Source organism: Haliotis cracherodii, unplaced genomic scaffold, assembly GCF_022045235.1.
Source record: "Haliotis cracherodii isolate W230 unplaced genomic scaffold, xgHalCrac1.p SCAF_14, whole genome shotgun sequence".
Taxonomy (NCBI): Eukaryota; Metazoa; Mollusca; class Gastropoda; order Lepetellida; family Haliotidae; genus Haliotis; species Haliotis cracherodii.
This window is the reverse complement of record NW_027266269.1, coordinates 22859325-22876091: the sequence shown is the minus strand read 5'-3', so window position 1 is coordinate 22876091 and position 16767 is coordinate 22859325. Positions and strand designations below refer to the sequence as shown.

Sequence of the window (16767 nt, the reverse complement as noted above, 5' to 3'; positions counted from 1 at the left end):
AAAAGTCTTTTCAGTGATTGTATGGATTGTGTGGTGATCGAAATTGTTGTATGCAAAACCATGGAGCATCTAATTAATAATTGAAAGGAAAATGTCTCCTATCCTAATCAGTTAAGGTGTACTATGAACTCGATTCTGGATGCTAACAAGCGCCATTAGCATTAATAAGATCCACACTGGTCGAAGAAGACTCCTGGGTTCAACAATGCAATGAAATACGCACAAACACGTACAGATGCATTCATCTCGAGTCGGAGTAACCGACTGTATCTTAAGAGTATGATACAAGTATTGTCACAAGTAGGAAACGGTAACTTGTTACTGTGTGAGTAAAAACATCAAACAATAGTAACATTCTGTATCAACATGTATCATCACAACATTTTTCACTGTGAACCATATGTTTGTATCACATAACTATGAAACCTTCAGTTCTTATGACTGCATTTCTGTTTTCATGCCTGTATCTCACTTCGTATTTGAATTCTCAGCCTTGTATTTCAATTTTCAGCATTAATTTGGAAGTCACTGTACATGGAATCATATCGTATAACCATGCGACCCACAGTCGTCATATCTCGTAGATTGTAGTTCATTTGTTTTCCTGTATATACATGCAGAGCGAACAATGCTTTGTAATGGTCCTCGAAACATATACTACGTCCCTTATGGACAGCGCGACCGGAAATCTTCTCGTAGAAGTAGTAGTAGTAGTAGTAGTAGTAATATAAATAGTCTATATGTAAAATGTGGCAGTTCATTACAATCGTCAGATTACCCTTGTGCTATTGAATGATCGCCTATGAGTTCGATATTTGCTCAAAGAGGATAACTGATTGTACTGTCATGATACAACTCTGGTGCAGTCGCAATCGTTATGTGTTCGCTGTTGCCATCCGACTGCAGAGATCATTGATTGCACAGTTCGTATCACGTTGGCAGTCTTGGTGTGACTTTCTGTCGGATCGATATTGAACTGTGAAGTAGTTAATTGTTTTTGTATTGAGGAGGAATTGTAATGTTTGACAGCAAGCGAACAGTGATCTGGCTCTGTGGTCACTGTTTGTGGCCCAGCAAGAGGTGGTAACAAAGTACCATTTACCCAGATAGAAACAACTGTTCAAACATTTTGAATAGTCAAAGTATAACATTTAAACTTCATAACAGTGCCTTGCCGTATCAGGAAATCGTAGCCAAAAATCATGGTACATGCTAAATCTGCTTCAATTTGAAAGCGTTGTTCTATTTGAACATCACAAAAATTGATGGGAAGTAAAACCTGTCCTTATACCAATAAGTGTGCTCAATAGTTTGTTCAACACAGTTGGAAATTGTGCCTGCTTGTTCGTGAGTGTAATTGTTATCTGCTGGATGGGGAACCTGATTGATACCTGGCCATACATACTCCAATGAAATGTCGGGATGAATTAGTAAATATCGTACCAGGGAGGACACGAGATGGGACAGGATGATCAACGGTCTTAAATGTATCAGAATCATCTAATACAAGCCGAACTACTCCTTCGCACTTCTTTCAGTGGCATTTAGAAGTTGGTGTGATGAAGTAAGACGAGTTCTATGGATGAACAACTTCTTTATTACAATTAGTGCGACGTTTCGGTGTAGATCCTAACACCTTTATCAAGCAAGTGATGGATAGTACTTACTTACTTAATTATATTGGAGATTTAACGTGCGCTTTCCGACTGCAAGCGTATGTCGCACACGGGCCCGGCCAGGCCTTTTAATGTGTTTCCAAAAAGGGGAAAAGTGAGTTTGTGCAACCTAGGAGGGGGGCTTATGGGGTTGCTTATATAGTAATTTTGAAATTTTGAGATTTGGAAAGAATGCCAAGAGTGGATGGGGGACGAACTAAGGGAACTGTGTGTGTTGGGTGATTATCAAATAAGGTAGTTTTGGTTTTAATATTTTATTTGCGGTTTAAATGCGGCTAATTAGTCCTGTTTTTATTAGGTATATGCCTAAGGCTTTGCATTTTTCTAATTTATTTTGGATAGTGCTGACTGACTGATATAGAAGATTTAACGTGCGCTTTCCGACTACAGCGTATTTCGCACACGGGCCTGGTCGGACCATTTAGTGTATTCCGAGAAGGGTGAAAGTGGTGTGTGCAACCCAAGAGGGGGCTTTTAGGGGTTGCTTATATTGATTTTTTGAAATTTTTAAATTTGGAATAAATGCCGAGGTGGGTGGAGGAGGGAACTAAGGGAGCCGAGTGAGGTGGGTGTTTGTATGTTTATTGGATTTTGGATTGGTAGATTAATTAATTTTTAGATGCGCTTAATTAGGTCTGTTTTGATTAGGAATACGCCTAGGGCCTTGAAGTTTTCTAGTTTATTTTGAGGGTTTAGTATTTCATCTAGAGTAGGAACCTTATTTAGATTGAGGGCGGTTTGTAGTGTGGTTCTGTGTGTTTGATAGTGGGTGCAGTGAATGAGTGCGTGTTCTGTGGTTTCGGGTTGTTTGCAGTGGGGGCAGTTGCCTGTGGTGTGTCTTTTAAGTTGTTTTAGGTGGTTATTTAGGTTGGTGTGTCCTGTTTGGAGTTTTGTAATTAATCTGTCAATTTTTTTAGAGGGGTGTAGGATTTTAGGTTTGGCTAGTGGTTTTCTGAGCACTTTTTTGATTTGGCTATTTGAGTTTTGATATTGATTATGCCATTTTTTGGTTATTTTTTGTTTGTTTACACTTTTAATTTCTGATTTTGAGATGGGTAGGTTTAGGCTTATTTCTGGTATTTTGAGAGATGATTTAGCTGCTTTATCGGCGCTTTCATTGCCGTAAATTCCTACGTGGGCGGGGATCCACAAGAAGGTTATTTGTTTGCCTGCTTTTGTTAGGTCGTTGGAGCTTTTAAGTATTTGGTTTATTAATTTAGGTCGTTTTTTGGTATTTTTGTTTTGGAGGGCTTGTAGTCCACTAAGGGAGTCAGTGAGAATTAGGATTTTTTTGTTGTTTTTAGATTGTTGGTTATGCAGGGCTGAGGCCATGCCCATAAGTTCGGCCGTGAATATAGATTGGTTGTTAGGGAGTCGGTAAGATTGTGTGGATATAACTGGTTGTGTGGTATGGACTCCGAAGCCTGTGTGGTTGAAGATCGGGTCTGAAGATCCGTCAGTGTATATGTGACACCAATTTGGCCAATTTTCGTGTATGTATGCAAGTGTGGTGGTTTTAGCTATGTTTGGGTCGGTTTGTTTATTTATTTGGTTAGCTAGCGTTGTGTCTATTTGGGGTATTTTGAGTTTAGGGGTGAAGATATTTGATTTTTTGCAGTTTTGTTTAAGATTTTGAGTTTGGTGTTCATTGAGGTAGTTAGTTATTCTTTGGGATATTGGGGTGAGTAAGGGGTGTTTGCGAGCTAGAGCTTGGTTTCTTGGGCTAATGTTTTGGTTAATTAGGTTTTGGATGAGAGGGTTTGTTTGGGACGCGGCCCAGAAATTAAGGCTTAGATGTTCCCTGCGTAGATTTAGTGGCATTTCTCCTGTAAGGGCCTGAAGTGAGGTGTAGGAGGTGCCATGTTGGGTGCGTGTAATTAGTTTGAGAGCCTGATATTGTATTGAGTCAAGTTTTTTACTTGTAGTGCTAAACAACATAGGTATATATACTTATTAACATCAAAGTTTATACAGTAAATGATTCATGGACACAGAGAGTTGATTAAGATAATTGGAAGCCAGTGGATGACTAATGAACACAGAGTCAACAAACAGACTGATAGAGATGATGGAAGCCAGTGGATTAATTGGATGCACATAGGGATTTAGCAATTAGGTGATGGTAAGCAGGCGGGATGTAATAGCCTTGGTCTTTGTTCATTGCTGGCTGGATCCTTTTGATGTAGATGGCTTCTAGGAGTTTCCTAATTTTGTAGTCTGATTGATTGTTGGCCAGGATCTTGATGTTGTTCCACTGGATGTTGTTGTCGGGGTTGGTTTGGGTGTGGTCGGAGATGGCTGATTTTGAGTCATTTGTTTGTACTGAGGTCTTGTGTTCTTTTATTCTAATGGGTACTCCTTCGAAGATAATACTGGAAATAACATAGCGATACTCCTGAATTGTAAATCCCACTGTCAAACATAATTCTGGGAAGGGAGGTTGAAAGATAACGGTCACAACGACAAGAGGACAAATAAAGAATGGGATTGTCTCAAACATTGTTTCACCTCCACCATGCATTTTAGTCAACAGTTACCTAAAGGTATTACCATTCCGTGTCGTCATGGTCAGTTAAACCGTGAATGTGCAGCTCGCCTGTTCAGCCGAGGTTCTCTTAGTCAAGGAGTGAGCGACCTATCGGCCATTACTACTTACTCTCCCCACAAGCATGCATGTACTAACACACACACATACACGCAAGGATGAACGCAACCCAAGGTTTGATACTCACATAAGTTTACTCAGCTTCAGTATTCATGATTTCAAAGGTTTAATTTCTTACAATTTTCAAAGGATGTGGGGATGCATTTTTATCTTATAACAAAACATGACCAAGTCTCAATCTTTTCCAGAGCGATGCCAACAATGTAGGTGTGCGTAACACAACATGTGTATGTTTGGAACTGTTCACACTGCTCATAGGGGTCATGGGCGTGTCGTAGCACAGCATGTGCATGTTTGGAACTGTTCATACCGCTGATAGGGATCATGGGCGTGTCGTAGCACAGCATGTGCATGTTTGGAACTGTTCATACTGCTGATAGGGATCATGGGCGTGTCGTAGCACAGCATGTGCATGTTTGGAACTGTTCACATTGCTGATAGGGGTCATGGGCGTGTCGTAGCACAACATGTGTATGTTTGGAACTGTTCACATTGCTGATAGGGGTCATGGGCGTGTCGTAGCACAACATGTGTATGTTTGGAACTGTTCACACTACTGATAGGGATCATGGGTGTGTCGTAGAACAGGATGTGCATGTTTGGAACTGTTCATACTGCTGATAGGGGTCATGGGTGTGTCGTTGCACATCATGTGTTTGTGCTGAACTGTTAACAATGTAGGTAGGTGTTACATGAAGTTTCTGAGATGTACTGTTATGTCAAACCCGTCTGATCAAGAGACCTTTTGATGTCACAGAAGATCACAATTAGATTTCATATGTATTGTGACCCGTGAAGATTCCGGAGTAGAATAGGTCTTCAGCAACCCATGCTTGCCGTAAAAGGTGACTATGCTTGTCGTAAAAGGCGACTAACCGGATCGGGTGGTCAGGCTCGCTGACTTGGTTGATGCATGTCATCGATCCCATTTGCGTGGATCGATGCTAATGATATTAATCACTGGATTGTCTGGTCCAGACTCGATTATTTACAGACAGCCGTTACATTCCTGTAATATTGCAGAGTGCGGCGTTAAACAACAAATCAACCAGCCAACCATCATATGTAAAGTGACGTCATAAACAATACTTTATGAATCAGAGTTTTTATTAACCCAGTTTTGAGAAAAGGGAAAACAGTAAATAAGGTGCATAACCATTACTGGCGAATATAATGTTTCTTATAAAGAATGTTTACAGATAAAATAATTAAAAATCTTTAATATCATACCTAGCGGAATGAGTACTTATAACCGATGCGAAAAGGTCATATTTGCATGTTGACATGTATGGCGACAAGAGAGGAACATATGTGGCTGTATAATCATGGATCAAATTGGGCATATCATCTAAAACATGCCGTCAGGTAAATTAGAGAAAAACAAGTGTTACAGCATTGCAATTCACTTGAAAATGTCTGCAATTTAAAATTTCAACAAAGTCAGCCGTTGAATTAATTTACTGTCTGCTTTGGTATTCAACTATTGTTTGTTTAATATTGAGGACGAAAATATTAATAAATATGTAACAATATAATGCCAATATCGTGTTTCTCCAGCAATTATTGTCATAATTAATACTAGTATATCATACACATTTGTTAGATTTACCCCAATTTTCAACTTTCAACAATTATGTGTTTTTGGTTGCACAATATATTTTTCACAAATTATCTACAAAAATTCACAATAAACTAAATAACCTCAACAGTGACAACTGTCATCATAAACGATCAGAATATTTGTTAAATCTAAGGGAGGGTTTCAGGGAACAGCTAACATTGTGCTTTCATCTGTTGGCCTGTGTTAAATTTTGATGTCAATATAATTCACACACTATTTCAATTCTCGCGGCTATTGAAAAAAGTTCTTGAAAAGTAATAGCTTAACTTTTGCGATGGTGACCGTCAACTGTCACAAAATTGGTGAAATTGTTTTTCTTTGAAGAAACACACTTTTTGGAGGGCAACATCGTCATCAATTTAATATTGAGGAGAAGGTATCCTTGAATATGGAACTAGTAACACATTTCAATTATGTTAAATTAAATATAATAAGAAAAACAGCTAATTGCTAAGGTTTGCGATGGTGACAAACGCCTTCCGTCAGCTGTCAAAAAAGTGGTGAAATAGTTTTTCTTGGAACCATCACACATGTTTGGGCAACATCGTCATCAATTTAATATTGAGGAAGTAAGTATCCATACTATAGAACTAGTAATACATTTCAATTATGTTTCTCCAGAGGTTAATGAAATTTAATTCCCATTATGGTGACAATCATCATCATACATCATCGGAATAGTAATTAAATCTGAGAAAACCTTTCTGAGACGAGACTTATTTTGACCAAAGAGTTGTCATATACTCGTAGGAATATATTTATTTAACAAGTATTATCTACAGTTTGGTGACAACAACATTGAATTAACCACAGACCACAGACACGTAACCTTGACCTTTGACATAATGGCCTAATATATCTCAACTCTCGTGGCTACTACAAACAAGTTGTTGAACAAAATTGAAAGCTTATATAATGTATAATATATTAAAACAGTAAAGGATTGCGTATGGTGATGATGACAAACAGCTATTGTGAATGACGAGTAAAAGTGGCGAAATAGCTTTTTTCTAGGAACAATCACACATTGATATCATCTACAGCACAGAAGTTAAACAACTTATCTTCGTATATCCATCATTATTTTAATGTTTCTAAATAGTATCCATACTAAAAATACCGTGTACGTTCAAAACTAGTTACACCATAAGGGACACATCTATTTGAACAACATTTCGGGGAAGCAGGTACATGGAACAGCATTAAAACACATACGTCGATCAACATATCATTACTTTACCATGCGAGTCAAGAATGTGAACCAAATGCAGTTTGTGTTGTTTATTTGTTCTTGTGTTTCGTGTGGATAAGCACTTTCACTCCAACACGCGAGTCGACCTTTTTCGAAGAATAGGCTATGGTTTTATCAGCAAAACCTTGGCTATGAAAAAAGAAAAACAGATTGTTATTTTAAAAAAAGACCCGTTCAGTTTCAGGGTGCTTACACATGATTAGATCTCAAGGTAAAAGATCTCTTCAATGAAAGCATAAAGACCTATGTTTCTATTGTATTACAGAACTTTCTCCCAGACAATGCTTAAAGGCATACCATGATAGAATAGCCTAGACCCAAAACTCCCCATTCTTGTAGACCTAACTCAAATCGGATCAAGTTAGGATGTGTTAGTTGGTTTATGTGTTATTGTACCCTTTGTGTTAAATTTTTCGCATGCTATTGCAACTGGAATATTGTTGACAATGTTGTACATGTAATATTCCCATATTGCCATATCTGATTATCCGTGGATAGAACAAGTGGAAATAGAGGGCAACATTTCAGACTGCTCTGCCATTGCTGTATGGTTATTGGTGTGTGCACATTCCTCTTACGACAATCATAACATCAGGTCTTTTATACATATTAAATATAACTGTCATATATATCCAAATACAGTTCAAATAATTCATAATGACCATTGCACTTAATATATAATGTCTGGAGTGAAACACAGTTCGCGAACTTGCATTATCGATGGTACATATTCTGAGAGGAAAGGAAACTCCAATTACACACTGAAGCACTATCCTTTGTTTTCATCTTTACGTCAAAAGCCGACCCTGCTCATTACATTAAGTCTTTTATACATATTATATATATATACCTAAATAAAGTTCAAATGATTCATAATGACCATTGCAATAAATATAAAATGTCCTGAGTGAAACACAATTGGCGAAATGGCATCTCTAAATACACCCTGAAGCTGTCTCCATTGTTTTCATCTTTCTATAGGTTAACAGTATTTGTAATGTAATGTTTGAATATATTATTAATTTCATGTTTTCTTCTACAGCCAACTATACACAATAGGCCTGTGGGTGACCCTTTCACAATTCACTGGCATGGTCTCGAAAGTTTGACTACTGTCGCTGCTGACTGAATACATTATTATCACTGACTTTTGTTATCACCACTGTTTTTTTATTTGATATTGACCTCTGCTATCATATCATATAGTGCTATTGATTGTTGCACTACCATTCTATTGTATACTGCCATTGTAATTCCTTTGCAGTAATTTGTATAGATTTGTAAACAGTTCATTTGATAATACAATTGTTGATTGTATACTATTTGTTCGTTGGTTATTGGTTTCACACTAAATTGCTTTTTTACGTACAGATATCTCAGTTAACTTAATGTTTCAATTTGCGAATTGATACTTAACACAATCCACACTATCCTCCACACAAAGGGGAGACCTATGGCTGAATATCCAGATTGTTTTGGTAGAGGATCATATCTCCATCAGGATCGCATCCCCCACACCAGCCTCCACACACCAGATCAATGACGGCGCCATTCTGTGTCCGGGTTATATTTTGCACGTTGCGTGTGTTTTTTTTTCCAGTCCACTTTAGCTGGAAATGAATGGATATACTTTGATGCGTTTTACATAACAAGATGACTTACTAGATGGATTATCCCAGGGCTGCGTTACAACAGCGCATCTTTTTATTCTACATCTTCGGTCTTTGAATGTTATCGTTGATTTACTTTAGCATATTTATAACGCTAGCGAAAAGGAATCACTTACATCAGTGGAGAACTTCATCCCTGTGCCCAGCGTGTCGATGTGAAAGGTTCCTATTCGTTTGCAGCTTCCAGAATATGAGTAACAATCTTCTGCTGTACCAAATGTATGTGGCTTCGTCTTGTTCCCGCTTGTGAAGGTGGTGTCAGTTCTCACAACAGTCATAGTCTAAAGCATGGAAATATACCATTTCTCCAAACACACAATATATTCTACAAGCTGAATTGTTTACGTTTTTAAGAGCTGAAGGGAAGTAATTATCATTTTATCAAAATATCATTGAACTTTGAACATATTTGAAATACATATATTGAAATAAATCATAAGCACATACAACAGTTTTCATTTCAGGTTTCAAGACTCCATAGACATTGGGAGTTAAAGTTAAAAGTAGGAAACACTCAAATATAACAAACAAAAACCCAACACGTTTCTTGATTGCTGAAATTATGAGCAATATAAGGGCATATCAGCTCGATGAACCCTACGAGCACGAGTGTGGTGCTCATAAATCTAGACACACAATCAGACCGAAACTGGATTCAAACACAACACCATAGGTCTATTGGCCTGACACATTGGTGTTAGTTAGGGCTTTTTCATAAGCTCTTGGAAATTTGAAATGTCTCCGTTTTACACATAGCAATAGTTACAAACCTCTTTTGAACGATAAAGACACTTGTGACATATATAAGAACGTTATTTGGAATGTCACAGAAGCATAATATCTTATGTTTCGATTGTGTAAGTAGGTTCTCCCCTTCACTTTACCTGATACCCACTCTGTATCCACACACTCACATATCACAGAAAACCAAATTAATGTAGGCACTTACCGATGGCTTCACTCTGATCCTCTGATACTCTGTTACTCCGTCTTTACCAACACCACCAGCTACTAAATAAGGCTGTTCATTTCTACAACCACCGTTCGACCTTTTGGGATAGTTTCCAATGTTCCTGTTTGGCAGTGTTATATACTCCAGCTGGTGTGTGTCATTCATCAAGCAGTAGACCTTCACTGACACACCCTTAAACTGAGGAGCCGAAGGAATGATCTTGTACTCTCCACTCTGAGCTTCTGGGTTGTTTTTCCTGATCTCAAAACATGTCTTAGGCTCTGTAAAGTAATAATAATATACATCCCGTATTTTGAAGAAAAGATATTGTACAAGTACACCATCAATAGAATTACCGTAGTAATTACGCTTTTGTTTATCTATGGCACAGGTTCAGTATCACAGTTGGCTCCAATTGCTAAAGTAAAAAGGAACAAAATGACCAAGAAAGATATTGTGGACATGTATTCAATCAAAAGTCCTGAAAGATAAATAGCAAGTTTTTCTCCAAGTCTATATAAGCTTAAAAACTGGGGTTCATTTAAGTGTCTTTGTTTTAGTTTTTAGATCTATGGTGTGAACTATACAATGTTTTCTCTCAGCGAAATTATGTTACACAGTACCTTGCTCGTTGTTGTTGTAGATGTCAAACAATCCGCTGCCTGGGTTAAGGACGCTGTCAGATATTGGCTCTGAATATCGTGTGATGCACGTGCGGCTTGTGTACGAATACTGGAACTCATGGCATGACGTGCGCAAACACAGACTGGCACATATCGTTAGTCCAAACACTTTCTGGACCTGGAGATGTTGGGAGTTGTCTAAAACGGCTGGAACTCCACTGGCTGTCTTTTTAAAATGAGATTCTTCCAAACTAAATGTTTTTGATACACCAACAATCACGAAAAGTGTCCTGAAGAAGCTAATATCCATCTGCATATTTAAAGACGTTCATGTAATACAAATCAAGTAAACGGAGGGTCTTCCTATCCTGCCCAGTTACGGTAAACAAAAGGAGTGAGAACGAACTACATGTTTGGAGGCAGACACAGGTCACATTAATATTACATGCATGTGACGTGAGACGTAGTGGAGATACCACTGTTGTCATGATCAATAAGATTGCTACAAAGAGATCGCTTTGTTATCTAACGATTGAAGTAATGGCACACAGCACTAAGTAACGATCAATCGAAACATTCCTCATTAGGACGGTAACTGTGGCAAATCTGAGTCTAGAAAGTCCTTTACAGTGATTGCATGGATAGTGTGGTAATCGAAAATGGTGTATGCAAAACCATGGAGCATCTGATTAATAATTGAAAGGAAAATGTCTCCTAATTTGTTAATTACTTAGAAGTTGACGGATGAAAAGGTAGACACAATTGTTGTTATCCATAAAATTGTGTCTAGCTTGTAAAATATCTGCTGTCTAAATTGTGTCAGAATCAATATTGTATTGGAGGATCAACTTTGACAAGATGACCAAATTGCACTGCACACAAAACCCAGTTTGCTGACGCGAGGTACAATGTTGCATGTTTTCAAAACTTCCAGATCAGTTTAGGTCCACTTTAGGACTGCATGGAAATGTTGTAGAAATGCACACATAAACATCAGTATCAAGATAAGGGTAACGCTATTTTTCAGGGCATTATCATTTGCAGAAGCCCGAGGTTTTTCATTAACTGCCCGACGAAGGAGGGCAGTTGAAAAGACCGAGGGCTTCTGCAAGTGATAATGCCCTGAAAAAGAGCGTTACCGTTATTATAGCTAAAATGGATGGAATTTGTTATCAAATAAAAAGAAACAACAATATCGGTTTTGAAACATTTACTGCAATCAACAGGAATGTCACTGACCACATTTTACAAATATGGAAACGTCATAGAACAAACAAGATGACGTCACTATAATACGTGACGTCATTTTCTCTACCCTATGACGTCACCTAACAACGGGCGTGATAATGGCCCGTCGTCAAGTAATATTAGGGCATTATCAAGTTACAGTGACCCGCTCATTTCTGATAACGTGCGGGCGGTTCAATGATAATTCTATCCATTTTAGCTATAATCAACACAACAGGACATTCGACATATCTGAGACAACGGGGTTAAACTGTATATGTTTGTACAAGTCATGTAAACGTCGAGTTTATACAGATTCTAGTAAGTAAACATTCAGTACTATAGGACACATCAGATTTCAAAACGTGACTTTGCTGTAATAACGTGCACATAGAAACTCACAATAAACCTATTTGTGGATTTGTGAATTTGTAGACATGATGTCGACAAGAAACTCATGGATGCCTGATGTCAATTCATTATCTGTTTAACATAAAAAAAACATGGTTTGGGTGTGTGTGGTGTGTTTTGCCTGCTATGGTGTGCACCTTCAATGAGTGAAATAACAATTGAACGGAATTATATCATGAATAATTCTATATAATTGAAACTCCACCAAAATACATATTTAAATTTACAATGCCATTAAACAATTCCGTATTCACTCAACATACATCATACAAAGAACGCAAAGCCTGTTTTAAGGATCGACATCAAAGCTACAAAACCCTTTCCATATTCTATAGAAAGTCGATTATGAGATTCCGACTATAACATGAACATGTGTTAATGATTCACAATCAAATAGTGATGATACCAGATTTTCGCGAAAAGGTGAGTGGGATCCTGCCCCACAGGTGGCATCCGTCACAAACACATGCAAAGGCAAGGCAATTTGTCACCTGAAAAAATCACGGGAACAAATGGTACAAGTCAAAATAGGAAATTGTATCGGACATCACTATTGTCACTGTCGCGGCAAATTTGGAAATGACCTCCAATTGTCTACCATAAATATTTTTGAAAGTTTCACTTAGGCCTTGAATGTTGCAACCTTGATCAAGCAGCACCTGGGCAGGAGTCGTACGACGCTCTTTGAAATCATTCTGAAACTTTATGCATAGATCTAAATATGAAACATATGAGGCCTCACTGGTCTCCTTTATTTCTAGGTCAGGTGGGTAAATCAGTGGAAGGGATTTGGCTATATGATGGCGATTGAACGAGATCAAATCATCGCTATACCCGAAGTTTAAAGGCCCACCCTGACTATAAATAGCCCGCAAGGTGGCGGTGTTTCAGTGTCGAACAATGACTGACAATGTAAACACAACTGAGTGCTGGGAGAAGCTTTTTGAAAACCATACGGGAATAAGATCACCATTGACCGTCAAACTTCGTATCACTTGAATGATAAAACTTGGATACCACAAATGGCTCCATATCTATATATAAGTCAATAAATGTTCTGTAGTTTTATCATAACAAATCGAATCGATCGTGTTTGCTGTCTGCGTCAATCACTGTGGGCGGAGCTTATTTACGGTTGCGCTATAAATAGCAAGGCACATGGGCATGTGTTCATGTGACACATTCAATGCATTTGTGGTCAAAGTGTATGGTGTTGTGTATTTTTTGCGGCAGAACAGCAGCAGAATAACATTTCGATTAATGTAACATTGACGATACATAAATAACCAACCAACATAAATTGGTAATTGACGACAAGATTCTTTGAGTTCAATCCGAAATATACAGATATTTGTTCAGTTTTGGTCATTTGCATTCAACAGTTAGATTCTAGATCTATACCACACAATTATCATATTATATTCATTCCCTAACTGCGATTGCCTGTGCTGTGTCACGCATGACAAAAGAAGTGTGAACGTACATATTCGGCTTCATCTGGTTCCACAAAGAAATATCGCTGTGACACTGATTCACTAATCCCAGGAATCGGCACAGAATTTGTCCAAGTTTCTGCTGCCATCTTGTCGATTCGAGTTGACGATCGGAATTATGTCATCAAGTCACCAATGTCATAATCGAAATAAACAAAGTCTCCCTGATCATCTCGAACAACTCTCCGTCAAATTAAGCGTCACATGAAAACTTTTTTGTTGCTCATATTGAGGAAAAGCGAACTTGCAAAGTTCTTGACAGTTGTAAGCAGCAATGCGGCGTGGTTGCTAGGAGATCGTGGGGTCAGAAAGGTGGAAAACAAAAAGTTTTGGAAAGTAATAAAAGAAATTATGCAGTAATAATAATAATGACTCGTGATTACTGTAGCTTTAGTACTTAGCCAACGGCATCAAGAAATTGCATTACAGTTAAACAGACAAGACAATCTTGAAGCTTCATACATTGTTTAATAGCTGATATTTACATTATGCAGTAATAATAATACTGACTCATGATTACTGTAGCTTTAGTACATAGCCAACGGCATCAAGAAATTGCATTACAGTTAAACAGACAAGACAATCTTGAAGCTTCATACATTGTTTAATAGCTGATATTTACATTATGCAGTAATAATAATAATGACTCATGATTACTGTAGCTTTAGTACATAGCCAACGGCATCAAGAAATTCTCGTCATGGATGGAGACAAAATGCATCTGAGAGAAACAACGAGACCAACATGTGTTCATGTCGAAGTAGATTACAAGAGAGGATGATCTGTGTAGCCAGCGACCTGAATAAGCTTGATGAAAATCCGTGTTCACGCACATGACAGAATTAATGTGAATAAATATTTATCTGAACATCGTTTCGAAGTATGTGAGGCTGTCCGTATTGTATCTCCATTCCGACGTCAAATAATATAAAATTTAATTCCGTGTCTCAATTTTTCCTGCGGCTGTGGAAAATTGCGCACCGATCAAATAAAGTTTTTACACGATCGTTGTCATCCAGATTCAAGATGAAAGCAAGACGAACACAACGAAAATATAACACTGTTAAAATCACCGATTGCCGTATATATTTTGAGAAATGCTATTCATATTTGTTTTTGTTTGTTTGTTGTTTAACGCCGCACTCAGCAATATTCCAGCTATATGACGGCGGTTCGTAAATAATCCAGTCTGGACCAGACAATCTAGTTATTATCATCAAGAGCACCGATCCACGCATTTGGGATACGATGACATGCATCAACCAAGTCAGCGAGCCTAACCACCCTATCATGTTAGTCGCCTTCGTACAAGCATGGGTTGTTCTAACCCGGATCTTCACGGGTATCTTTTGTAATAATAAGGTACAATGAAATTCTGTATATGTCCATAAGTGTGTATAAGTAGATGGATAATATGTCCATACACGCCAAGTAAATGGTATATGCATTAATTTAAATGCATATGGTTCAATGATAAGTTCTTTCACAAGTCCATATTTCAAGACATGTATTTGATATTCATAATAACTCCACAAAAGCTACACAATGGCGACAAAACGGTACCAGAATCACAGATAGGACTAATACCTGAGATACAAATAATTACTTTAAAGTTAAAACATGTAGGTAACGAGAGATCTAGGCAACTCACTAACGTAGCCATTTGTGAAAAATGAAATATAAAAAAGTTTAGGGGTTTGAACATGTACATTGAATGACAGAGAAGAAAGCAACGCAACAATTAAATTATGAATCAAATGATGTTATAAATATAAAAGAATATTTAGAAAATATAAGTTTAATTTCTCATTGTTGGAAGGTGTTTAATAATAGATTTTGTTTGATTGTTTGTTGTTTAACGCCGCACAAAGCAATATACCAGCTATATGACGGTGGTTCGTAAATAATCGAGTCTGGACCAGATGATCTAGTGATTGACATCATGCGCATCGATCCACGCAATTGGGATCGATGATATGTATCAACCAAGTCAGCGAGCCTGACCGATCCCGTTAGTCTCCTCTTACGACAATCATAGTCGTCTTTTACGGCAAGTATGGGTTGCTGAAGACCCGGAATCTTCAGAAACTGCTGATATACCGTACACCACAGGATTGTGATTGGTGCTGTGACAAAAACAATTTTTTGTTCAATTACACTGCTTATTCATTACGACAAACGTATTTCGTTCTCGTCCAGAGAATAGGGAAGGACTATAATTTGTGTGTTGGACTGTGTTGGATAAGTGAGTGAGTGAGTTGGGTTTAACGCCGCTTTTAAAAGTATCCCAGTTATATCGCGGCGTGTTGTGTTGGATAAATCGTGGACATTCCACAGTTTCATTTTATGAAGATGTGAAGACGACATGGCAGGTAGGTTTTGAAACCCAAGACCTACCCGTTTATTGAGAAGTCTTGGAATCGTTTGATGGATATTTACTACCATTAAAACTTACGTACTTGTTGTCAAACGGCCCACGTAGATGGCTGTTTACATGACGTCACCAGTTTATGCATTAACCTTTAAATTTGGGTGTTATCATGACGTCATATTGACCTGTCAGGTCACTCGTATAAGCTCCGCCCACAAGAGTGCGGTAGCTCCTACCGCAGATGCCCCTTTAAGTTAAACTTCTTGGCCAAATTATCTTTCTTTGATCGGGCCAATCCGATCAGATATTCCGATTCATATGCATAAAGGGACAGATCCGCAAGAAGGCGGACACAAGCCCAGCTTTTCACATATTGTTTTCTCAGTAAACTGTAGATGGCATTTGCTTTCATTTTTGACAAATTGTCCTCAATTTCTGAATATAGATACGTAACAGTATCTGTGTTCACCGCGTTTTGTAGCAAAAGCCCATGGATCAAGGAATGGCGCTTTTCCTAAAGTGTGTCATGTGGGATAGTGGTGAACAAAGTTGAAACATATGTTTTGACAAAATGGTGAGGTGAGGTGAAATGGGGTTCAAGGTAGCGTCCAAGATTATGGCACATATATAGCGACGTGCATGTACGTGTGTGTGTGGCTGCTTGTACTAGTCCGGACTGATGCCGATTTATAGTGCTAGCACACTGAGATACCATGCCGCAGTTTAACATGAATACCCCACTCAGACACAGTATACTGACTACGAGCCGACCAGTCCTTGTTTTAGCCCCTTAATGCAGAGCGCCA

The 16767-nt window shown here is 38.1% G+C and overlaps 1 pseudogene; it reads right to left on the bottom strand.

Annotated features, from left to right (window-relative positions):
* Nucleotides 1–8665: 8665 nt before the first annotated feature.
* Nucleotides 8666–16373, bottom strand: LOC139460297 (A disintegrin and metalloproteinase with thrombospondin motifs 20-like; annotated as a pseudogene).
* Between the last annotated feature and the right edge of the window lie 394 nt (nucleotides 16374–16767).